The sequence below is a fragment of the Falco peregrinus genome, chromosome 2 (assembly GCF_023634155.1).
Source record: "Falco peregrinus isolate bFalPer1 chromosome 2, bFalPer1.pri, whole genome shotgun sequence".
Taxonomy (NCBI): Eukaryota; Metazoa; Chordata; class Aves; order Falconiformes; family Falconidae; genus Falco; species Falco peregrinus.
This window is the reverse complement of record NC_073722.1, coordinates 124,324,445-124,339,945: the sequence shown is the minus strand read 5'-3', so window position 1 is coordinate 124,339,945 and position 15,501 is coordinate 124,324,445. Positions and strand designations below refer to the sequence as shown.

The window sequence follows — 15,501 nt, the reverse complement described above, 5'->3', positions numbered from 1 at the left end:
GCTGGGGGCAACCTGGGCTGGTGGGGAGGGGTCCCTGCCCAGGGCAGGGGGGTGGAACCAGATGATTTTTATGGTCCCTTCCAACCCAAACCTTTCTGTGTTTCTATGATTTTCCTCCTGACAGCTCGGGCATGTTCTTCCTGTGCCCAGCTCATTTGCAAAGGTTAAAACTCTCACAGAAAATATTGAGTTCAATTCTCTTTATATAATCTGCAGCAGTGGCTGTGTTGCAATCACTGCTTGTGTACATTCCCCACTTGCCTTCAAAACATATTTTGGCAGTTGGAGGACATGTATTTAGAAAGATATTTCCCTCCTGGTTGCACAACAGCTCCATTCCTACTCCCCACCCCTGGGAAATGGGTAAGTGAAATCACCGAACAGTTTGGTCACCTGTTCATACACTCAGCTCTGGGGAACGGGAACTCAGTAAAAGGGAAGAGTTGCATTTAATGCCCTGGAGATAGCAGCAGCAGTGGAGACCTCAAGCCCTGAGCCTCCTAATTTAATGACAGCTTGTATGATCCATTCCTGTTGGGGTTTTTTTCATCAGCATTTTGTGGTTTGTGCCCCTGGAGATGCTGCTGGTGAGAGAGACCATTCTGCTGTGGTGGTTGCTGGTTTGAGTGGACTTGTGCCATACACTGGTTTCCCTCCTCCTGTATCTCTGCTCTTACACGCAGACCCTCACTTCTTTAACAGAGAAATCTTGTCTGTCACACAGCAAGAGGGGACCCAACCCTTGGGAGGTCTTTAAATGATGTAAAGATGCCAACAGTAATAGATGCCCCGCAAACAAGTCCTGTCCCAGAGAGTACCTCTGGGAGCTGGAGAGGAGAAGAGGAGTGCACTGGGACAGAGGGAAAACCAGGAAGCAGAGAGCAGGACTGAGGTGTGTGAAATCCTGTGGGAGCTGCATTTCCTTTTCTGGGGTGAAGAGTATCTCCTTCTTCCGACACCACTTGCACAGTTGTTTCTTCTAAGTAACTACCACCAACCCACTTCACCCTCTGCTACCACAAATCGGACAGATTATTCTCCATGATATTCAGGACTTTCCATTGCAGGGGAAGACAAGCAGAGCCAGATCCATCATCTCCTGCACAGGCAGAAGAAAAGACCCACAGTGGTCCCCAAAGGTGAGCTGGATGGTGCTGGAGCTTTGCATTAACCGGGGGGGAAGGGGGACAGGGCTTTTGTGGCATTGCCAGCACGCAGTCGAGATTTCCAGGCCCTGGCCCATGGCCAGTGCTTGGAGAAAGGGGTTCTGTCACGAGCACAAAGCCAAGCTTATCTGGCAAGAGAGAACGAACAAAAGTTCTCAAAAAGTTCATGAGGACTTAGCTTTTCCACTGGGAGGGGGGGGAGGGGGGGGGGGGGGAGAAAGAAAGAAAAAAAAAAAAAAAGAACAAGAGAGAGATTTCCTGGAAATGAACTGGAACTGGCTTCTTAAACACTCCCTTCAGAGGTCGCCTCCGCCTCCGTCCTTTCCCCTGCCCTCCGCTGAAGGGCTGCAGGGACAAACCATCCCCCAGCAGCTGCAATCGCTCTACCTGCTCTTTGAGTGCAGGGGCTGACAGCAGCCTGGTGAGAAGCACCCGGACCCAGCATGCAAACCAGTTCCAAAAGCAGTCTAACATTTGGGTAATTCTCCTCATTTTCCAGCGCAGCACGAGCCCTCCGTGCATGCGGGGTCTTTGCTGATAAACCTGAACCGGCCTGTCAGCCGTGCTGCAGGCTGCACCCATCATGCCAGCACAAAGTGTGTGAGGCAGCTGCCTGCTGCGAATGCTGCACATTCCCCACAGTAACTCGTGCAATAACATAGTTTTATTAGCAGGGAGAGTCTTATTTATTGGATTTAATAATACCCTCTTTATGCAGCAAAGCAACAAAGCGCACAAAGGGCCATTCACCACCAGCCGCCTCCAGTGCTGGCCTCAAGCACCATGCCCCAAACAGGCATCCTGGAGCGATGGCAAAGAGCTTTCCGTGCCTTCCAGGGTGAGGAAAGCAGTGCCAGCCAGTAGGTTTTGAGTGCTTGAGACCAGGGGTGCAAAGCACATGGGTGCTCAGAGTTTGGGAACTCGGGGGCAACGTTTCACCCTACAAGGTTTTGGGAGCCAAGGGGTATTTGACAAATGTCTGGACAGGAATGACAGAGCATTGCAGGTCTCCTCATCCTCTCCCAGCTGTGATAGAGATAGGAACGTTGTCTAGTTCAAATGCTAGTTAAACAATTCCCCGTAAGTGCAAGTAAGCAAGAACAAAAAGTGGTATTTCTGAGAATTTCAAGGAACTTCACAAAAAGCAGTGATGCAAGCTTCAAAATAGCTATGAGACAAACTTCTGCAGAATAGGAACAGGGTTAAGCTGAGGGATGTTGAGCGAAGGGCTGGTGTCCTGCAGGAATCCCATCATGGGGCTGCCTGTAGTGTCCCGCCTGCACACACCCCGCGGGGTGAAGGCAACGTACCCCAGCCCTGTGCAGCTCCTCGCAGCCCCTCCTGTATCCCCTCTTTGCAGCAGCAGTTCGTGGCCATGCGTGCTTTCTCCCAAGCAGGCACCTCTAGATCTCGTAGGTCAAATGAGCAAAAAACATCCTTTCTTTAGAGCAACCTGGGGGAAAAAAAACCCAAACCCAAAACAGGAGACAGGACCATCATCAAACAGAAAGTTATTTGTGTCTGCTCTGGAAGAGCATGCCGTGAGGGCAGCGAGCATCTCTAGCGGGCAGATCCACGAGAGGCTTTATCACAGTGAGCACATCTCATTTGATGCAACACAACCGGCCATGCGCGGCTGTCCCAGAGCAGAGCCAGATGTTCCTCAAGCAGAAGAAATGAGGCAAGGCAGATGCTGGCAACCTCCATGGCGCAGGAGTCCAACTCTTCACTTGAGACAAAAGAGGAAATCGGGGTTGGACTCCATCTCCCTGTATGGAGGGGGGGGACAGGGTGTATCAGCTCCTCAGCTAGAGTGCAACCAGCATGTGCTCTCCAGTTTGCAGCACATGAGTACCAGGATGTCGTAACAACCATGTCTCAGAGTATTTAATTTTTAAGGTACTTTAGCTTGAATTACTATGCACGTGAGAGCCGAGATTTTTCTCTTCCATCGGTACAACCTAATTCTACTCAGTACCTCAAAACCTTTTGGAGACTTTCAGCTCAAAATATTCTCTTTAGCAACAGATGGATAAAGTATCAGGCAGAAGACTATGTGTGGCTGTGACAGCAGCCAAACCCAACAAAATATTTACTTCAAAGCAGGCAGAAGGATAGCTTGTCCAGCTGGAAAAAGCAGGAAATGTTTTTTAAAAGAGTGAAAGAGAAGGACAGAGAAAGAGATGGTTGTGTAAGTCATGAAGTTTCAATTAGATCACTCCTGAATGATAACAGAAGTTCATGAACTTATGTTCTAGGCAAAATGTAGGTGTCCGGTTTGTCCCTGTGCATCCTTATCCTGGCACAGACATCAGTTGGTGGTTTATGATCAAGGAAGGGAGGACATGGGCTGTGCAGCAGCTGAGCTAGAAACGCACCTGTATGTCTGTGGTCATGGTGGATGCCACCGGCATGAGGACTGAATGCATCCCTCCCTCAGGGTCTTAGGCTTTTCAGAAGGAATTTTGTCTACTTGAAAAGGTGAGAAGTCATCTAGACTAGTAACCAATGTCCCTGGAGAGGTTTTGGGTTGGGTCAGAGGTGGTTGATGGATGTCAGTGGGAGCCCACATGCCACAGGTATATCCCTCCCGTGGATCTGGGGCCAGCTGGAGCAGGTCCTTCTGTGTCACTGTGGCAGTAAAATGGCATGGGTTTGCTGGAAGAATTGTCACTGCCATTAACAACCTCGTCTCTCCTGGGTAAATGGATGCAGCCACAGGAACCTATAACACCTATAATCAGCTTTCTTGCAGGTGGCCACACCAGCCTGACCCTTGCTTTGAGCAACTCCCTTCTTTTCAGGAGTCTTCCCACTCCGTGACCCAGAGTCTTGGGAGCCAGGAGCCTGCCCAGCCATCAGCTCCTCTGACTGCAAAACCTATCAAGATGACTTAAGACATCTTCCTTCTAATTCAGGCACGTCAACAAAGCTATTTTTGCCCACCATCACCTGCCCCAGACCCCAGTGGGATTCCAGCCTCCAACAACAACACATCAGGCTCAGCAAGCCTCCACGGAGATAATGGGCAGCGGCAACTCAGCAGCTGGAGCACTGCCGCAAAGCGGGAGGTTAGTACTGTCAGGATTGAGCTGTAAAAATAGTATTTCTTTGGTTTCTTCAGCTACTTAAGTACTGCGTCCACAGATGGACTAAGGGGCAAAGTCTGCTCTGGGTACTGGAAATATTTTCTGTGTTCCCAGTCCTAGCAAACATTTATTATCTGACTTTAAAGCAAGTGCCCTGGGGTGCAAGGAGGATTTGAGGCAGTGCTTGGTCTCACCTTAGGCAGCTGAGGACATAGACTTGCTGGCACTGGCTGCTGGCATGGGCCACAGCTTCCTCCACCCACGCACCTTGGTTTTCTTTGGCCTCACTGTGAGAAATTCATGTTCCAAATGCAAATCCTCTAAAGGGTTTTCAGGATGCTAAGTAGGAACTCAGAAAGAACAACAAAAAGCAAGAATTTTTTTTTTTTGCTTTAATTTGAGAAATAACTGACCTTGAAACTGCTATTTTTTTTACCTCTCAGGATAAGACAGGAGACTCCTGCCAACATTATGTAGCAGGGCTCTACCGCATTTCCCACGGGGATTTGTAATTGTCTCTCACAAGGGACTGAAAAGCAAGAAATGGGTTCTGGGAGCAAATGGTTGCACAACATCTTTTAAATCTGATTTCTTTCATTTACAGAACATCTATCTACCATCCTGGGCTTTTCTGGAAGACTGGCTGCAGCAGTTACGGTGGCAAACAGGTGAGGACCCTCTGAGTGGGAGGGACAAGGAGCAGCAGCTCTGTGTCCCCCCTGTATGCCCTCCATGGGGGTGTCCTGTGCTGACCCTTCCAGCCTGAGATAGGAGGGCGTGACACCAAGTTAGCTGCATCCATGAGGATGCTGTGAAAGTTAAAATTTGAGGGGGGTTTAAAAAGTGCCTGCACAAATTCATGCAAAAGAAAGCCACCCATGGGGATCTGCTAAGCCCCTCCAGCTTAGGGACACCTGAGCCAGGGAGCAGCTGGGGAAGGGGCAGCAATCACTTGCCCTCTCCTTGTGCTCCTGCACCCAAAGGACCCCAAAAAGTGGCCAAAGGAGGTGCTTGGTTGCTGTTCTCTTGGGACCCCTCTAAGTGTTTCGGTTAACTTCTGACACGTAAACCCAAAAAGGGAAAATTGGGGGAGAAGGAACTATTTTCTGGGAAGAAATCACCTTTGGTTTTTGTTACAAACTGGGCATGGGCTACGTGGTATGGTATACGTTTTACCAATAACAGCAATGCATTTCAAAATCATCCATTCAGGTGAAAGGTAGACAACAATTCTCATGAGATGTGATGTTTCTAGCACTGTAGATCAGTGTTTCATTAAAAGCAAATCTTGCTGCTGGACTGTTAGGGCTGAGCTCTTCCTCCTACATCCTCTGTTCTGCCTTTGCTAGAAAGGGAAAATTGCCAGTGTTCAGGAAAAAAGAAACACTGCTTTGCCATTTCCAGCTGTATCCCCTCAGGCAGAGGTGCCTAAGGAGTGTCCCACAAGGGAAGATGGGCTAAACCTCTCCATGGGGAAAAGGCATTTGATCCCACCGGGGAATCGGCAGACGCAGCCGTGCAGGCGGGAGGCTGAGGGGCCGAGCTGTCCTTGCTCAGCCACCGAGACCTCCAGCCCTTGCACTTTTGCAGGAAAAACCTTTGCAAGCTGCGGGCTATTAATGCGATGTAAGCCATAAGTGAGGTTTCCTTAAGGAACACGCTGACAGATTGGACGTTAGAGCAGGGAATGAGGGCACCAGACAGAGGAACGGGAGTCAGCAGGGGCTCTGCTCATGCGGAAAGGCCATGGGGACACAGGGGAGTGAGTGTCTTGACAGCTGCGTCTTTTCGAAGGGGGAGAAATGTGCTCATTTTTTCCCTTTTCTCCAAATAAAATGCTGCGTTTGTGCCCTTTTTCCCCCCCTCCCATGTGAAAGGACTTTGCACAACGCGTTTCCGAGAAAGAAGATGCGAGACTTTTCTTCTCTTTCCTGGAACTGCCCCAATGAATCACTCGGGTCCCCCCGGGGGTGCGCGGGGGCTCCGCGGACCCCAGCCCGCCCGGCGCGGGTGCGCTCCCCCGCAGCATCTCCGTTCGTGCTGTGCCACCTCCCGGTGACAGCGCCGCGGTGCAGGGCTGGGACAGCACGCGCACCCCCCAGCACTGCGGGACATCCCGCAGCGACCAGGCAGCGGCAGGTTTGCATCTGCAGGGTTGGTTTTGCTACCACAGTTATCCCATCTCTTAAGGTGCTGGACCAGCCGGCTGTGCCCCCGCCCCCCTCCATCAGCGAGCGTGCTGCATCCCGGTGGGAAAGGACCTGGGGTGCTGGCTGGACATGGGCCAGTGGTGTGCCAAGGTGACCAAGGAGGCCAACATCATCCTGGTTTGTATCCAAAACAGCGTGGCCAGCAGGACCGCGGCAGCGATCGTCCCTCTGTGCCCGGTACTGGTGAGGCTGCACCTCCAGTCCTGGGTTTGGGTTTGGGTCCCTCCAGAGGGACACTGAGGGGCTGGAGCGTGTCCAGAGACGGGCAACGGGGCTGGGGAAGGGGCTGGAGCACAAGTCTGATGAGGAGCTGCTGAGGGAGCTGGGGGGGTTCAGCCTGGAGAAAAGGAGGCTCAGCGGGGACGATATCGCTCCCTACAGCTGCCGGACAGGGGCTGTAGGCGGGGTGGGGGGTGTGGGATGTCCGTCTCTTCTCCCAGATAACAAGGGACAGAACAAGAGCAAACAGCCTGAAGCTGCACCAGGGGAGGTTTAGATTGGATATTGGAAAAAATTCTTCACTGAAAGGGTGGTGAAGCATGGGAACAAGCTGCCCAGGGAGGCAGTGGAATCACCATCCCTGGAGGAGTTTAGAATGCGCATAGATGTGGCGCTTAGGGACATGGTTCAGTTGTGGGCTTGCCAGTGCTGGGTTAATGGTTGGACTGGATGATCGCAGAGGTGTTTTCTAATCTAAATGCTTCTGTGCTGCCCCATGGCATCCCTCGCCCTCTGTGCCCATGCACGGTGAGTCTAGCCCTGGCATCGAGGTCACCCTTCGCTGACCCTTTGCAGGCTGAGACAGGTTGGTGTTGCTGGGGCTGACCCCCCTTGTGCTGCTGTGCACAGAGGGAGGTGAGCAGAGGGGTGGTTGAGGTGGGGCTGAGCTGGAGTCCTGGAGCAAGGTGTGAGCAAAATACTTGCTGGGATCATAGGGACCTGGGTCTGAGAAAGGGCTCCGTACAAAATCCCTTTCGAGATTGTTCCAGTGACCTTCTAGGGGATGCTTCTGGCCCAGCATGTTGCTCCAGGCGGCCAGAGCATCCCCACCTGCCTGTTTCGAGGATCACTTTTTCACTCCAATACCTCCCTAACCCCAAAGGAGCGTGGCTCCTGCTGTGTTACCGCTGTGTGATGGCTGCATTAGCAAGACAGCATTTATGAGAAACGAGGGCAATGCACAGCCTGGAAGAGGTTTAAGACTCTGGTGCAAGATCAGTTTCTACCTTAACTTCCCAGCCAGGAGCAGCTATGAGGATGCCAGTGATACCCTCATCCCAGGGCTGTGGTTTATGAGCATCAGCAAGGGAGGAGCACTCACCACATGGGACCACAGGCTCCAGAGCCAGAAACATGGGAGGCGAAGAGGATTGTAGAGGACTGGGCTGAATCTCAGGAAGACTCACCAGGTAATGATGTGTCAAAAAAAAAAAAGCTGCTCGGAGTTTCCATTTTCTTAGGGGAAGTGCAGAACTATAGCAGAACCTTTCATCAGAGTATTTCCAGTTTTCTGTGCAAGGCATCCATCCAAGGGAAAGCAGTGGTTCCCAGGCAAGTGCTGCCCGGCTGGAAGAGCCCCAGGCTGCTGGGAGAGGGGCTCAGCCCCCCAGGCCCTGCTGCTCTGTGCTGAAGGTGGCACCACCGCCTCTCTTATGAGCGAGAGCCTTGTTCTGCAGCTGGACACACACCGAGGATTTGCAGATGGAAGGAGGACGTCAAAAATGTGGCCCGCAGATGCTGTGTATGTGGCTGGTGTTCACAGCAATGTGGCAGCCATCACCAGCAGGGATGGTCGCACCTTCAGTGTGCCTGCAGCGAACCTCCTCAAGGAAGTTTCATCTGTTAGTGGATGCACAGACCTTGCCAGGAGCACCAGGACTGGTCTGAGTCTGGGGGCAGATGGAGCCTGAGGCTCCCCTTTGCCAGGGGGATGTCTCAATATCAAGTACACGGACTCAATGCTGAAGGAAAAGAGAGAAGTCAACGGGTATTATTCTAACATCTTCCTCTTCTCTCCTCCATGTCCATGTGACCGCTTCATTGCACTACTGATGTGATGAAAAGGTATCGCAGCGCTTTCCTCTGCAGTCTGGCATTATAGCTATCTGAAACCTTTAATCCCTGCTCAGCCACGGAGACTGTTTCTGGTCACTTGTGCATTAATGCTGCCAATCAGACTCTCATTTTTTTTACAGTCGTAAAACTCCACCCGGCCTCATGCTGACTTCAGCAGCCATAAATCTGTGCCCCCTTTCTCCTTCGAGGGGCTGAGGATGCCCCCAATTCAGGGCAAGAAGGAGCAGTTAATTGGTACGAAAAACATAACAAATGTGGGCACAGATCCAAACCCAGGATTTATTTAGGAAGATTTTCTGGTTATTATCTACTTAGGAACAGAGGATTTGTCAGAACAGATCAGAGCATTTCCATCGAATCTGGCATCCTGCATGTAGCAGAGATAGTGAGAGGATGGATTAGAGGAAAAACTCTCTCCAGCCTCTCCCAGAAGTGTTGGGTCCAGGGCCTGGCGCTGTCGGGAAGGGGAGCAGAGGCAGAGCTGTGGGCAGACCCAGAACTGGCTGCAGGTGACCAGACCCCGTGCGAGCAGAGCCAGGAAAGGCAGCGTCAGCCTGGCTCGACCCTTGGCTGAGCTGACCCAGCCGAAGCGGAGGTGATGCTCCCCTCCCGCAGGCAGGCTGGGCGAGAGCTAGCCTTGGGCTACAGCGTCTTAACCTAAACCCAAATGCTTTCCCAAAGCAGGCCACATCCAGCTGGCTCGGCCAAAAGGATCCACCAGTCCTCTGCATCCCATCTGGCTGCTGGGAGATGGGTGGCACAAAGTCCCCAGGCTCCACCAAGAAATACATTTTCTGCTGTTCGCACTGACCTTCCAGTAACAATAACATCATCCGAAACATCGAGCGCTGGGGAAATGTTTGTTTTACAAAGTGCAGTAAGAGCTGCTAAAAAAAACATTTAAAAGGAAAATATTCCCTTGTCAACAGGCAAAAAAAAAAAAAAAAAAAAAAAAAAAAAAGTGTGTATCCAGAGAAAAGATCCCTGGGAAATGCCCTTTCCCATGCACGATGGCAGGGCTGCTGGGGCTCTGGCAGGACAGCGGAGACAAAGAGCTGGATGGCAGAGGGTGAGAGCCTGGTGTGGGAGCACCAGGGCTGCGGTGGCCTCAGCCACATAAGTCAAGTTCCTCGCTGCTGTTCTCATTTATAAATAGAAAGGCAGTTAATTATTATTAGAGCTTCTTGAGTGGGTCTGGAGGAACTACAGCAAACCTTTCCAAAAGAGCTGCTTTCCAGTCCAAGCAGAGCTCCTGGGGTCACATCCAGAGAAGATCACGAGGAGCACCTGGAGTTTTGGAGACAGGTGTGGGCTGGTCTCAGGATGAAGGGCTTCACCCCTGCACCAGGTCGTGGTGCTCCCAGCATGGCTGGGGGTGATGTAGTGGCACCCTAAGGATGGTCTGTCCTCATCCCACTCTGTGCACCTGCGTTCCCCATTCCTGTGATAACAGCGCAACGCATCAACAGAGAAACTTGCCTTGGGTCTTTTATCTCCAGCAGCTTCCCCAGGAACTCGGAGGACACAGCCAGCTCCTGCACTGTCACACTGTCCCACCACAGGTGAGGAAGCCGTTTCCTACACCAGGAAAGTGGCTCAAGGGGACCTTTTTGTCACACCTTCAAGCTGCCCCAAGACCTCTGTGGGCTCATGGATGGGCACAGAAAGAGGAAGATGTTCACCTGGAAACCCCAGAAGGTAGGTCAGTTCTCCTGGCTCTGGCAGAAGAAACCCCATCAGGTATATTCGGGTGGCTTTTGTGTGTGTGCCCCATGTTGCCCTCATGCCCAGTCACTGCCACCCTCCTCCAGACCTCTCCTAAAGAGGAGCACACAGGCTGCGCCTGGGGGCTCTCAGCCATAAGATGATTTTTGGCCATTTTTCCTAAAGTCCTGGAGGATGAGATCTTTCAACAGCATCTAGCTCTTGAAAGATGCACCTTGGCACATCATGTCTAAGCTGCTGGGTACCCCTAATTGCAGAGCTCCTGCTTTTAAATCTTACTTATCTTGCCTGTGTCTCTGTTGGAAACCACATTTTTATTTTATCTATATGTTATACCTTTTAAAATATGTCCCTGAATCTACAAAACTGCACCAGTAATGCAGAGTAATCCATGACTGAAAGCATTTCGTTAGTGACTGTCCTTTACAGAGCTGGCAGGGTCAGAGGAAAAGAAAAACAACACACACATGATCAATATTTTTTAAAATAGGATTTGAAAGCAGAGCATGAGAAGCCTCTATCTGGTTTTAATTTCAAATGAAAAAAAATGGCTATTAATACATGGCAATGCTACTTTACTGTAAGAACAAAGCGTAGATAAAAACCTGCAAGCTTAATGAGGCTTAGGAAAAATAAAATTTGAAAGCAAATCTTTGAAAATCTCTAGGTAATCTCTGTTCCATTTATCATGCTTTGGCAATCAGAAAGAAAAACCTGGCTTAGCATAATGAAGAAAATCAAACGGGCTTTTTTTTTCCCCCTTCTGCTCTAAAATCGCAGAAGAATAAAGTCATGGGAAAGAAAAAAAGGAGGAACTTCTGCCCTCCTGCTAGCACCCAGGGAATCTAATTGCAAAGGTTTCCCCTGCATGTCTGAGTAGACTATGCGAGATTGGAATTTTCGAATCACAATATTTAAGCTCTCCTCAGTGACACAGAACTAACGCAGTGGTCCTCTCTTGATCTGCCAGAAACATGAAGTTATCTTCCTTCTGATCACTGAACCACAAGTTGAGAATGTGAAAAAGCCAAAAAGAAATTCCTGCCCTTGACATCTCCAGCCAGCCAGGTCAGCAGCGCAGCTCCAGCCCTGGGAGATGCTGAGGACGCTGGTGGACAACACAGCTGAGGAGGCTTTGCCTGTGGTTTTGGGGATGTGAAGTGCTTTTATGATTGCAGACCCCTGAATCTCCCCATTCCTGGAGCGGGATTGTGCTGCAACACACTCCTGGAGCTGCTATGTGACAGCCTGGCCAAGCACCGATCCCCCTCTCCAAGCCTTTTGGGGTAGACCTGGGCGAAGCCCCAAGGCATCGTATCCACCTGCCGCCAGGAGCCGTGCTGAGTGCTGCCCACAGCGTGGGTCTCTCTGGGTCTCCTGGCTCAGTGGCAGGGGCTGTGAACACAGAAGGGGAGCTGGTATTTGGGAATTAGGTTTCCAAGAGCTCCAGCTGGTGCCGCAGGACTCTGTGATGGATGCTGGTGCTCCTGCAGAGCTGGAGGTGGCCCACACTCAGGTAGGGCAGAAGATGTCTGTGGTCCCTGCAGTCTTTAAACTGGTGGCTCCCAAAGATTTCCACTCACAGGCCCATTCCCTGGGACACCTCAGACCTTAGCAGAAGAGTCTTGTCAGCAATCGATTTTCTGTTGGGCTGGTAGTCCCCACAAACTCTTGTCCCCACCCCCCCCCCCATGGCATTGCAGCTCTCCCTTTAGAGACCATTGCTCCAAGGGTATTTCATTTCTCTGCAGAGCCACCTAGAAAGCCACCCAGTAACCTTTAAACTACCTCATTTGGCTACCGACAGCATCAAGCTCAGAGCAGGAGGCTGTAGCATCACTGTAATGTGTCCAAAACATCTTCAAAACAGTGGGTTTGACCTGCCTGTCCCTTCTCAGCTGTAGTTTCCCCACGTAGCACAATCACGGTACGGCTCTCTTCCCTCCCAGCGCTACGAAGCTGGGCGGTTTCACAGCTAGCTCCCATGTCTGCTTGCTTGTTTAATCAGGGCTGTGCCAGGATCCTTCAGCTAACGGTTCATTGGAAAGCAATTTTAGATCCTTGGGTGAAAGATTAAATATATAGTTGATGCATTATTCCAGTACAAACTGTGCCTGTTGCTATGGACAGGGAACACATGTGGGGCCATTTGGAGGTAAGAGGAGTTGCTTTTATCTCCTATTCCCTTTGGCAGTGGCCACAATTACTGTGCTTTGAAATCACTCCTTTTGCAGACAATTAGGAGGGAGGAATTCTCAGCAATTAGTCACTCTAAATCACATATGAGCATAAAAATAAGGATAATTGCACCATTTTGAGCTTACTGCAATGAGATTGGATACGTGCAATTCACATATATTCATATTTTGTCTCCAGCGCCAACACTACTAAGGATTTCTTCTTCAGTAGTGGCGAGTGCACGATGCTGTAAAATGGGCATTTTAATATTGTCTCTCTTCCCAAAGGTGCTGTAAGATGAGAACTGCAATGAGCATAAAGCATTTTAAGACTGTGCAAGCAGCGTTACAGGGCTCTTCCCATTACTGTCCTTAATTCTGCTGGAAGATGGGTGTAAAAAGAAATAAGTAATGATCCAAAGCAAACACTTCAAGGCAGAAGCTCGGCTGGCTGAGGCTTGCTGCCTCCGTAGGCTCATGCCCTTGGGTAGGACAACAGTAATGAGCAGCTCGGGTTGTGTACCGCGGGGGGAAGGCAGGGCTGTATTTAGGGTGCTGGTGCTGGGTGCTCAGCCAGCTCCATGCAGCCATCACCATAGCTTCTCGCTGTTCTCTTCTCGTTACGTAGATATGGGAGTGAACGCTCAGAGTCCAGATCTGACGAAGCCACAAAGCTCAGACTTGAATTTTCCCACAACTCCAAGGTCGATGCCTGCAGCCAGCTCCAGCCAGGAGCAGTGGGAATAACCGGCAGCTTCTCTGCCTCTTTGTCACCTCCTCAGGCGCTGCAGGTCTGGGATGCTTTCTTGGAGGCTTGCCTGTAGGTGCTTGTGCTGAAGTTCCCACATCTGCAGCCAGGACAAACATTGGAGAAGGGGGATTTTCCCCTCACACTCATGCGACAGCCTCCCTGCCTTCTCTTAGTCTCTGCGCCATTCCTCAGGGTGTTAAAGCTTGCCCGTGCCAGCAGGTAAGAAGTGGTGACCCACATAGCCCCGCAGTGCTCCCTACAGCCCCTCCGCCCCCCAGGGCAGCCACCTCCACTCTCACTAGCAACGCCAAAAGGATTTGTCCCAAGACAACCATCCAATTTCGACAGAAATGCAGAATTCAAGCCTCATTAATTGCCAGCACGCCACACACGGGTTTGTCCCATTAGTGAAGAACGAACAAAACCCATCTCCAGGCTGCTCTGTCTGATGCCACCCAGTGTTTGCCTTGGACCCTGCTGCTTTTTGAGAAACCAGGTCTAAACCATTGCATTTTTGAGAAACCAGGTCTAAAACACTGCATTTTTGAGAAACCAGGTCTAAAACACTGCATTTTTGAGAAACCAGGTCTAAAACACTGCATTTTTGAGAAACCAGGTCTAAAACACTGCATTTTTGAGAAACCAGGTCTAAAACACTGCATGTAGGAGAACTGCACTGCCTTTGTTTGTTTCTTCCTTCACAAAGACTTCCCTCGGCTGAAAGCTGCTGAAGTCACAAGGGGGCTTTTGCAGGGACCAGAGAGCTGTTTTCTCCCAAGAGAAAGCTGGCAATCCAGCAGGGGCAGATTTTCATGGACTCTCTCTGCTCCGTGCACACACGGAAGGGCAGGGCCAGCTGGCACCAGCACACGGGAGGAGGGGGCCTGCACGTGTGCGCGTATCATCCCTAATAATGGAAAAATCCGCACTTGCAGCCAGTAATGACTATTGCTGCAGTACAAATGCACACAGTGGGAGAGATTCCAGCAGACCTTCCTGAAATCTTTTTTGCATGACTAACTCCAGGAGAGAGGAGCCCTTCTGCAAGAGCCAGGGAGGGCTTTTCCACGTGCAGCCAGACTACAGCAGAACCATGTCTGTTCCACTGTAATGAGACAATTTAAATTCTCTGTGCTGCATCTCACAAGGAGCAAGTCCTGGCAGTGAGGGGGTTGCAGCATCCTCTGGGATCTGAGAAGGGGACAGTGCTGTGGCTGGCCAGGGCTCAGGAGGTGGTACGGGAGGAGCTGGAGACACATCCCTATTCCATTATTTTGCAGCACAAGGAGGTGGCAACACAGTGAGACACACACCCCTCAACAGTGCCTCGCTTGCTCCTTACATTATTTTAATCTATTCCCAAATCAAGAACAAGCCACCAGCTGTCACCAATCTGTCCCACCACAGATGCCACCAGCAGAAAGACGCTGAGCTGTGTGGCACACCCAGCCCCACTTGTTTACTGTGACATTAGTCACTTGCTTCCCAAATCCATTGGATAAACCACAGCCACAGGTCCAATGCTTCAGCCTTTCTGCTACCAGATCAACATCAGAAGCCACAAGGAACAAGTGGACCAATTCTGAGGCCACCTGCACCCTGCAGTAAACAGAGAGGGTGAGGCTAAAGCAATGTCCTGTAAACCCACCTGGAAAACAAGTCCCAGGTGCCTTTTAGCTCTTTACCTTCGCACGCCCCTGAGTTCATGTCATGGTTTGGCTCCTGTCACGTCATGTTTGCCCTCAGCACAGCATCATCATTTGGGATCTGGGAGGGAGAAGTGCTTGGGCAAGACTGAAAAACACTTTGTGAAACCCACCCCCAGCTGGTGTGAGGTCAGTCTTGTGCATGACATTACCTGGAAACTGCTGCTAAGACCCTTCAATGTCCACTTCAACCTTTTTGAAGATGTTAGGAGGGGGTTGCCATCCTCTCCTGCAGCCATCCATAGCCTCCAGCTTGCTGTCCATCCTGGGCAGGCTGGGACCCAGTGGGGAGACTAGCAGCATCCTTCTGCCACCGGTCCCTTGCAGCATGCGTTGCCCTGGACACCCTGGTACCCGCAGCTGCAAACACCCTCCTCTTCACCTCTGGCATCTGCTGCCTTCAGCCTCCAGTTTTCACATGCATTCAGCACTCTGCCTGTGCCAAAGGAGAGCTCGTTACCAGCCCAACACATGCCTCCCCTTGGAAACACTTCTAACTCACCGCAGTAATAAAGAACACAACCCCATCTTTTACAGGGTTTTGAACTATTCCCCACTTTCACATTCAATAAAATCCAGCACAACCCACACGTGACCTCTG

The 15,501-nt window shown here is 50.9% G+C and overlaps 1 long non-coding RNA gene across 1 annotated transcript; it reads left to right on the top strand.

The window, feature by feature from the left end:
- The first annotated feature begins 6,010 nt into the window (after positions 1-6,010).
- On the top strand, positions 6,011-13,945 carry LOC129783927 (uncharacterized). Its single transcript, XR_008746072.1, has 4 exons — positions 6,011-6,648; positions 7,705-10,239; positions 11,237-13,720; positions 13,841-13,945. It is a non-coding gene; the product is annotated as an uncharacterized LOC129783927 (long non-coding RNA).
- Positions 13,946-15,501: the final 1,556 nt, after the last annotated feature.